This window comes from Microtus oregoni, unplaced genomic scaffold, assembly GCF_018167655.1.
Source record: "Microtus oregoni isolate MIOR12 unplaced genomic scaffold, Mior012 000019F_ref0000042, whole genome shotgun sequence".
Lineage (NCBI taxonomy): Eukaryota > Metazoa > Chordata > Mammalia > Rodentia > Cricetidae > Microtus > Microtus oregoni.
In genome coordinates, this window is record NW_024543078.1 from 8,411,924 (window position 1) to 8,421,795 (window position 9,872).

The window sequence follows — 9,872 nt, forward strand, 5'->3', positions numbered from 1 at the left end:
CTAAGTATTAGCAAATGACTGTATGACAATAAAAATTCCTCAGTTCAACACTGGGTTTTCTGAAATGGTGTCATATTTTAATTTATAGTGCATTATATTTTCTCAAGTAAACTTTATAAAGTTAACTTTATTAACTAGTGTATTCTCTGGATCAGCGCCCTAACTATCATGTCTTCTTGTGTGGTAGCTATTGTCGGAACTTTCTTGTATATAGTATAGACACAGTGTGTGAATTGACTTAACAACTGCTCTTTTAAAAACCAGGACAACATATCAGTATTCTCTTTGTGAGCTTCCCACTTATGAAGCTTGCTCATACTCAGAAAGATCTCAGGAATGGTTAAAAAAAGAAAAAGAAAAAAGAAAAGAAAAAAAGAAAGAAAACTTTAAGGTGGCTAATAGTAATAGTTTCTGAACCATATGCTCTATTTTATTGGAATTCATTTTCCTTGTCCAGAAATAAGCATACTAGAATATATTGACTCCTCCTTCACGATGTATAAATGGAGGTCAACAAAGTACCTTTCTCATTAAGTATCAGTAAGTTACTTTGTGTTGCTTTTATTTCTTCCATTATTTTACAGATACTTTTATTGTATATAGAAAAAAACTTGAACTTATAGGGATTAAATACATTGCTCAATGAACTAAAACTAATCATCAGATTCTTTTCCCCATCTCCACTGATCAAGCATTTGCCTTCCTCCATCTCAGATTGTTGTCCCTGTGTCGTGAGGATGACAAGGCTGGACAATGATCTACAAATGCTGGCATTTCCTCTCAGGTGGAGAAAAAGGGAGGTCTGCATAGAGTGGACATAATAACACCCATTCAGACGACTGGAGGGCATTGCATTCAAGTACAGTCCTGCAAACCTGCAAGTGGCGCATTTCTGTTTCCTACTGCTCTAAAAGTACATAACTGTGTGACAGATACAGATAAAGCACTACTACGTCTGTCCCTCCTACTCGTCTCTTGACTGATTGTGTTTTATGTAAACAGGTTTAGTTTTTAATTTTTGCATTGGAAGTCTTATGCTTCCAGTTCATGATTTGCCTCTTTTATAGCCAGGTTTCTGCCCATCAGAAGATTCGTCTTGATGATTCTCGTTTATAACAATAGGCTGTACCGAGACACCACCTACACCCTAAGGTAGAAAGTACCAGCCATTCATGGATAGAATACAAGCACCTGTAGTTTGGAAGGAGGCCAGCGATGTTGGTTGGGTACATGTGTAGCTATATTTCCACTGGCCTGTTTTTGCTCAGTTTTTATCTCAGTTTGGATTCTCCATGAGGGCATAACGAGAGGCGCTCCACCCCAATGCTTATTTTACCCTGTCTCTCTCAAGTGCTTTTCTGTATTTCAATGACCACGGAAGGAGTTAGAACTGCAAGATCTCATCAGAATCAAGAATATAAACACTCTCGGCCACTTCCGACGCCGCGCTCGGCGTGAGGTTCCGGGGCGCGCCGCTGGGCCGCGGCGGCATGGGCTTTGGGCGGGATGGAGGAGGCCGCGATCGGGGATGCCGAACTCAACTGGTCCCGCCTTAAGGCGTCGGCCAAGGCCCTGGAGTCGGAGCTGGAGGCGCGCGCGGAGGAGCGGCGCGGCTTGCGGGAGGCGCTGCTGCGGCTGCTGTTGCCTACACCCGGCTGACGTCGCTGCCGAGGGCGCTGGGCGGCGGCTTCCCGCACCTCCAGCTCCTGGACGTGAGCGGCAACGCGCTCAGGGCGCTGGGGCCCGAGTTGCTGACGTTGAGCGGCCTGCGCACGCTGCTGGCCAGGAACAACCGGCTCGGCGGCCCAGGCTCGCTGCCCAAGGGCCTGGCCCGCTCGCTGCTCTGCTGCAGCCTCCAGGTTCTCAACCTCAGCGGCAACTGCTTCCAGGAGGTGCCCCCCTCGCTGCTGGAGCTGCGGGCGCTGCAGACCCTCAGCCTGGGCGGCAACCAGCTGCAGAGCATCCCTGCCGAGATCGAGAACTTGCAGAGTTTAGAATGCTTATACCTTGGAGGAAACTTCATTAAAGAAATCCCACCAGAATTAGCAAATCTTCCTTCTCTGAATTACTTGGTGTTATGTGACAACAAAATCCAGAGTGTGCCTCCTCAGCTCTCACAGTTGCATTCCCTTCGTTCCCTGAGTCTTCACAATAACTTACTGACATATCTGCCTCGTGAGATCCTCAACCTTATTCATCTGGAAGAGTTGAGTTTGCGAGGAAATCCATTGGTTGTCCGTTTTGTTAGGGATTTAACATATGACCCTCCAACTCTTCTGGAATTAGCTGCAAGGACCATTAAGATCCGAAGTGTTTCTTACACTCCCTATGATCTTCCTGGGAATCTCCTTAGATACTTGGGTTCAGCCAGCAATTGCCCAAACCCAAAATGTGGCGGAGTCTATTTTGACTGCTGTGTCAGACAAATTAAGTTTGTGGACTTCTGTGGGAAGTACCGCCTCCCCCTGATGCACTATTTGTGTTCTCCAGAATGCTCTTCCCCCTGCAGCTCTGCCTCGCACAGCTCCACGTCCCAGAGTGAGTCTGACTCAGAAGATGAGGCCAGTGTTGCCGCGCACAGGATGCAGAAGGTCCTTCTTGGTTGACCAGCAGTGGGTGTTGACAATGCTAAAACACTAAGCAAAGATGATTCAAAAGGAAAATGAAGCTTGAAGTTGATTGGAAGCCTTAGTGTTTTCATCTTGACTGTCCATGTAAGAGTTGCAGTGATCTATCTGTTTAGAAAGAGTCCAGTTCCGTGCTTAGGTCCTTTGAGTGTAATTTATTCTGCATGGCAGTTCAGAATTCATCAGCTGGTTGGTCACAATTTTTACTAAGTCTTTGCTCAAACACTAGAAGAATGGTACACTCTGAGGAGCAGTCACAATCAGCCTGGAGTGGTGTTACCTGGGGCCATTGGGTTGACTAAGATGTCAGTCATCACAATTGTGCTTCCAGAGTTGTCCTGATCTGTGCTGAACACTAGGCTGTAAATAGGATGAGCGTCATCCCTTCTTGAGCCTTTCTGACCAACCAACTGGTACTGTGAGGACTATCCCTTTTAAATGGAATTTAAACTTCAGCTCTTGTTTTGTGTGATTGTTACTAACTATATGCAGTCTAGTTGTGATGTGTTACAGTGCCTTAATCATAGCGAGGAACCTTATTCTAGAAATGATTTCAGAGAAGCCTGCAACCTGAAACTCTGCAGAACACTTGGAAATGTGCTTTAACAGGCTAGGTAAAGAACTATGTAGATAATACCCGAGCCATACAGGCCTGGAACTCTATGTAGAATGGGCTGGCCAGGAACTCAGAGATCCACCTGCCTCCACCTCCTGTTGCCGGCATTAAAGGTGCGTGCCACCACCTGCCTCCATGACCATCTTAACTTCATTTTGCTAATTGCAATGATCTCTTGTAAGCATGGCTTTTACACTTATGGGAGTGATCAATCTATTTGCCAAAAGATAGAATAATCTATAATAATATTTCCCAACAGGAAAATCTAGATGGCAAGTGATCTAAGAAAAACTGCTTTATAATCATGGACTAAATCAAGAAAAGTTGGCCATGGTTGTGCATACCTCCAAACCAGCACTAGGAGGTAGAGGCAGAAGATGAGTTCAGAGTTAGCCTGGGCGCCATTGTAAGGTTGAGGCCAGCCTGGGATAGATACATGAAAACTTGTCTCAAAGTGGGGGTGGGTTAGGGTGGGGGTGGATTTTAACCATCAAGGGGGCTGGCTCGTTTGTTGGGGTTTTCTGTCCTGCCCGGTATCCCCAGCTGTTTAGTCCCAGAGAAAAATCACACATAGATCTCTAAGTTATAAAGCTGATTGGCCCATTAGCTCTAGCCTCTCACTGGCTAACTCTCTCACCTTGATTAACCCATTTTTTTGATCTATGTTAGCCATGTGGCTCAGTACCTTTTTCAGTGAGACAGATCACATCCTGCTGCTTCGGTGATCTGGGCAGGAGTGGGAGGAATCAACTTCCTCCTTCCCAGAATTCTCCTGTTCTCATTATATCATTTCTACTTCCTGTCTGGTTTTCCCACCTATATATACTTTCTGCCTGGCCAATCAGTGTTTATTTAAAACATGATTGACAGAATACAGACAATTCTCCCACACCAAAATGTGTCTCCTTTGCTTTTACTATATACTAAACCAAAACTTCCTCTGCATTTGAAAGAAAAACTACAACTAGATAACATAACATGACTATTCGAAGATAGTCAGAAGTGGAGCTCATTATGTTCATCTCATAGAACCGTTGAGCACTGAGAAAGAAATATCAATAAAACAGAACAGAAAACGCTAAATGTTGTATCCTTAAAGTGTAGGAGAAAAGTAGCAACACAAATTATTGTCATTGGAAATTAACAAATTTGCTAGCTAGTTGATTACGCAATAAAAACTAATGTTAAAACTTTAAGTTGGAATTAGGAAACACTGACTCTCAATACTGATGATCGAATAAGCAGCCTGTATGTAGTAGCATGAAGACTGGTTGGTAAGCGCTAACAGTAGGTTCAGATCACATTAGGGCGCCGGTGATCTTGAAGAGTGCTTTGTTAGAAGCCAGCTGTATGCCGACAATATTTGCATGGTAGGTTTCTTGTATATATTGCTTTTATTTTAGTAGATTATATTAGTAGATTATAGGGTAATTCAAGGTTTGTGTGTGTTTGTGTTATGTCATGAAACACGAGAGTTTCGTGGCGGCAGACTTTATAAAAGCTATCTATGCTAGGCGTTGACTGTAGCTTGCTTAGCATGTACAAGGCCCTGCATCTATCCCTATAAACCCAACCCCTGCCCAAAAGACAGCTACACGCTGACCTGGCTCACTGTTCACAGAGTTTAACTACACATTTAAAAAACACTTCATTGAAAGAACTCCATAGGATAGATACATCTACATGCCACTGGCGGGAATATTTACATTTATGACAGATGAAACAGTACAGCTTCTCTCTAGGAAGCGGAAAGAGTAGCATTAGATGCTCTATTTACAAGGCTATTTACAAGTAATTCCTAAAAGGCTACTCAAGCTATCACTTAGTACTAGAGGATTGTCAATCAAAAAACTAGAAGTATTTAAACCAGAAGAATAGGGTCCCATCATCTGAGCATTTTCCATGAAAATATTCTATGTTGTTTAAGTAAAGTCATCTAATTACAAAGCATTTACAAGTTTGACACTTGGATACTGCCCAAGTGTCACTGCCTGTCCTAATCCAGCAGTCTGCAGCTTACAGCTGCATACTTGGGAAGTACAAAGACTATAACTTCTATTGTACAATTAACTATGCTAGCAGTACAAACATCACTTCGATAAACACAGGAAGAAAATTCCTAAATAAAAAAATTATCCTACTACACTATTTTGAGGAAAAGGTAAGGGGACTCACTATAGCAGCGTTTCACAACTGCTGTTTTACTTTTTTTTTTGTTTTTAATCCATCATTGGCCTTATCGTTTACAAGAGCTGCCAATGATTGCTAAAATCTTTTTTTCTTCCTTTTTCATCCTTTTCCTTTTTTAGAAAACTGATAATAGACATTAGCTTAGTGAGATAGGAATTGGCCATTTAGAATTCTGATCACCTTCTGAAGTCAGCTGAATGCCGTAGCAGTGGTAGTCTGTCTCGCTGGTTATGAATTCCATTATTTATACAGCTAATGAACTCTTAGAGTTTCAGAATTGGCAAGGGCTAATTTTCATAATACAGCTATTTTATTTTCTGAGACAGGGCTTGGCTGTGTAGCTCAGGCTAGCCTTGAACTTACTGTGTGTAGCCCAGTCTTGCCTCAGCTTCCCAGCTGCTCGAGTCACAGGTGTAAACCACGGACCCAGCTCAGTAGAAGTATGCCAGAGGGGCCTCCTGGTCTGAAAGTCTTGATGTTTAAATTTTTGTCACTAATATACTCGGGAGGCAGAGGCAGGCGGATCTCTGTGAGTTCGAGACCAGCCTGGTCTACAAGAGCTTGTTCCAGGACAGGCTCCAAAACCACAGAGAAACCCTGTCTCGAAAAACCAAAACAAAAAAAAACAACAAAAAACATACATTGTAAATTGACTTCAAATATGAGAAAGTTGGGGGTGATATAAGTAAAAATTAAAGGCAACCCTCAATAGTGCAGTATGTCAGTGCAGACCAGTTCTGACAGACACTGCAAATACTGGGTTTATGAAGGCTCAAGAAGAGGCTCCTTGCTTGAATGTTAAGAAAAGCAAATCTGTCCGGTGCTCCCGTGTGGGTCTCTGTCTCTGTCTCCTTTCATCGCCTGATGAAGGTTAATATTCCTGAGGATGCCTATGTGATTGTCTTTGGATTCACCTTATTTAGCTTCTCTAGGAACATGAATTATAGGCTCAATGGACAGAAATCTCAAGGTCCAAATCAGGAGCAGAAGGAGTCGGAGCACGAGCAAGGAACTCAGGACCACGAGGGGTGCACCCACACACTAAGACAATGGGGATGTTCTATTGGGATCTCACCAAGGCCAGCTGGCCTAGGTCTGAAAAAGCATGGGATAAATCCGGACTAGCTGAACATAGCGGACAATGAGGAATACTGAGAATTCAAGAACAATTGCAGTGGGTTTTTGATCCTACTGCACGTACTGGCTTTGTGGGAGCCTAGGCAGTTTGAATGCTCACCTTACGAGACCTGGATAGAGGTGGGCAGTCCTTGGGCTTCCCACAGGTCAGGGAACCCTGATTGCTCTTCAAGCAGATGAGGGGGGGAGACTTGATCGGGGGAGGGGGAGGGAAATGGGAAGCGGTTGTGGGGATGAGGCAGAAATCCTTAATAAATAAATAAATTAAAAAAAAATACAAAAAAAACCCCAAATCTTTAGAAGCAGCAAAGGATAGGGAAAATTAAGTCAGTGAAGCTCTTTTGAGTAATAAGGAATTGTTTTAAAATTGACTTGCCAAGTGGTCTGTTGCTGGCATCTGATAGCCTGGTCACTGAGTTTAATACTGTTATTATTCTATTGGTCCCTGTGCTGGAGGCTGCTCTATTGCTCTGGTAAAGTAGAGCCAGCAAGCTGTAGGCTTTCTCTTACCCTTGCTCTTACCAGAGCTGGAAAATAGTTTCTCATTGGCCTCGTTACTAGTACAGCAGGTAGCGTTGGTGAATCGCGCTTTTTTCTTTTAAACTGCAAATTAAGCATTTAGTAAGTAGCTCTTTGCATAAAAAACATGTTTATTCTCTAAGTTCCCATGTGAGTGCTTATAGATATGACTATCAGCAAAAGTGTATATGTAAAATTATTTAGCTGCATTTAGTTCCAAGTGCCTAATTTTTACCTAATTGATTTGCCTTTCATCTAAAAGTACATTTTAAGTATTGCTCTCCATTTAAATCAACGTACTGCTTTTTTAAGTTAGGCTAGGCAGTGTGACCCTGGTGAAGGGTACTGTGTGACCCTGGTGAAGGGTGCTGTGTAGGCTTCAGGTGTGGGACTTATAGCATGTAACTCTGTTTCTTTGCTTAGAAAAGAAGTGTTTAGTTAGCTTCATCTTCTGCATGCTAAGCATTTAATATTATGTAACATTGATTCAGTAGCATGTAGTTTTATATTTTCATCATCGTGTAATCTTTTTGATAGTATAGTTGGTAGCAGTATCCTTTGTGGTCTGAGAGTAAGTGCCTTAACTCTTCCATTTAACTCAAAATACAGTACATAAAGTATATTATATGGTAAATTGTCAGTAATGGCCATGTGGTCTTCTGCATTGACTTGAAGGAGAAAGTCTGATCCTGAGAGATTCCTTTGCCACCACAGGCCTGCTGGTTTCTCGGGGGGGGGGGGGGCGGTTCTGGGGAGGGAATCTTAATCATACTGTACCAGGAGATAAGAGCCCTCTGGAACCAAGGATCAAGCACCACCGCTACCCTGCCCCCAGAAAAGAAGTGTATCTTTTATATGGTGTTTTATTTAAATGTATATGCTACCACAAAGGACAAGAGAAGTTATAGCATCTTAGGAAAATATTGTCACTGAGGTATATAGCATGTTGTATCACCGTTTTCCTATAGGCTGAAGGGGATAGTTTAATATGTTTAAGTGCCACTGTTCTTTTTACATTTTTCTTGATCTCTATTTACTAAGGATTAAATTAAGCATTCCACTAACTCACAGCTGAACACTTAGAAGGTGGTCTTGATGAGTGCTGCTAGGCTTTCTCTTAGCATTAGTCAGCCTCAATAATTGATAGAATATTCAGTCTCGTGTGTGTGTGTTATGTGTGTATTAAATCTAGTAGCTTAGTGAAGGTTATTTACATGCAGAAAACTGTCTGCATTTACTAGAATATACTCTATTCTTTTGGCCATAACTAAATTGAATAAAATTGTTTATTCAAAACTCTAGCTGGAGGAAGAAAGGATGAGTTTGGTAATGCTGTTACTACAACCATAAGTAAGTTGATTGGTTTTGTGTACAGGGATGGTTGAGAATCCCTGTTCTCACAGTTAACGTGATCAGCACCGGTGTTCCTGAGAAACAGTGCTGACCCCAGTGGTCACTTTCTAACAGTCATGTGCAGACTTGTGCTGAGGTTTGTTGTATTCTGAGTCCATTTGGTGTTGTTAGAACAGAACACAATGGGAAAGACTGTCTGCATAACCAACCTTCGCTCTCTGTAAAGTCGGGGGATTCAAATGCCAACAAGATGCTGAAAAGTGTTACTTCTACTTTGGTCAAATTATTATGTATGCTCTGACTTCTTTAGTTTTCAGTACCTAAAGTCTTATGTATTAGAAATATCTGTATAAGTATATATATAACTAAAATGTAACTCAGAAATGTGAATTAATAATGGAGTTTGTTTTCTGGAAAAGATGTAGTCCTGTTGTGTCAAATTTATGTTGCCTTATAATGGCTAATATTCTAAAAAGAATGCTTAAACTATTTAAATTCTTGTGCCTCCTTCCCCCAAAGGACATGAAAAAATATGATCTTATATTAACTTTATATACTTTCTTCATGAATTTTGCCTTAAACATTGTGCCTTGTTTTATTAAATTGTTTTATTAGATTCCAATTCTGGTCTTTGTAACAGCATTTTATTCTAAACAAACATTTATTTTAAAAAGAAAATTTATAAGGCCTGTATTTGGTATATAACTGCTTATCTGTTTATTGAATTTATTTGAATACACAACTCCAAAAATAAAAAAAAAATATAAACACTCTCTTGATAGGAAGAAACATAAGACACAGAGACAAAAGCATGAATGGCTTTCTCAATTTTTTTTTAAAGATTTTAATTGTTTTCTTAAATTCTCTGAATGTGTATGTATCTGTACATGAGTATATGCAAGCAAATGTGGGTTCCCATGTAGGCAAGAAGCAAGTATTGTGTTCCCCTGGACCTAGAAATACGGGATGTTGTGAACAACCTCACAACATAACTTCAGTCCTATGAAAGAATACTAAGTCTTCACCACCAAGCTGTTTCTCCAGTCCAGATACTTAAGCCATGAAAAGAAGAGATTAATGCATATTTCTGTATTCCATATTTCTCTTTTAACCTTATTTTCTTAGTAACATCTGTCACTAAATCTTAATATACATGTACAGATAGGGAAGCATTTTGTCTTTGACTTTATTTTTTCTTCAATATGTAATCAGTACACACAATCCATTTTCAAATACGTTGCAAGGTCACTGTTGTTTATATTAAGACATGATTGAATTATTCCTGATAAGGAATAAGAGGGCAGCATTACTAACACCAACTGAAATAAATACATTTAATTTTTCTTGCTATTAATATAAATCAACATAAACTGAAGGAATACACTCAGAGAATTATAAACTGAAGTCGTGTAACTATTATGTGTTTATTA

At 40.9% G+C, this 9,872-nt stretch overlaps 1 pseudogene; it reads left to right on the forward strand.

The window, feature by feature from the left end:
* The first annotated feature begins 1,506 nt into the window (after window positions 1–1,506).
* LOC121459746 lies at window positions 1,507–2,606 on the forward strand (annotated as a pseudogene).
* The last annotated feature ends 7,266 nt before the right edge of the window (window positions 2,607–9,872 follow it).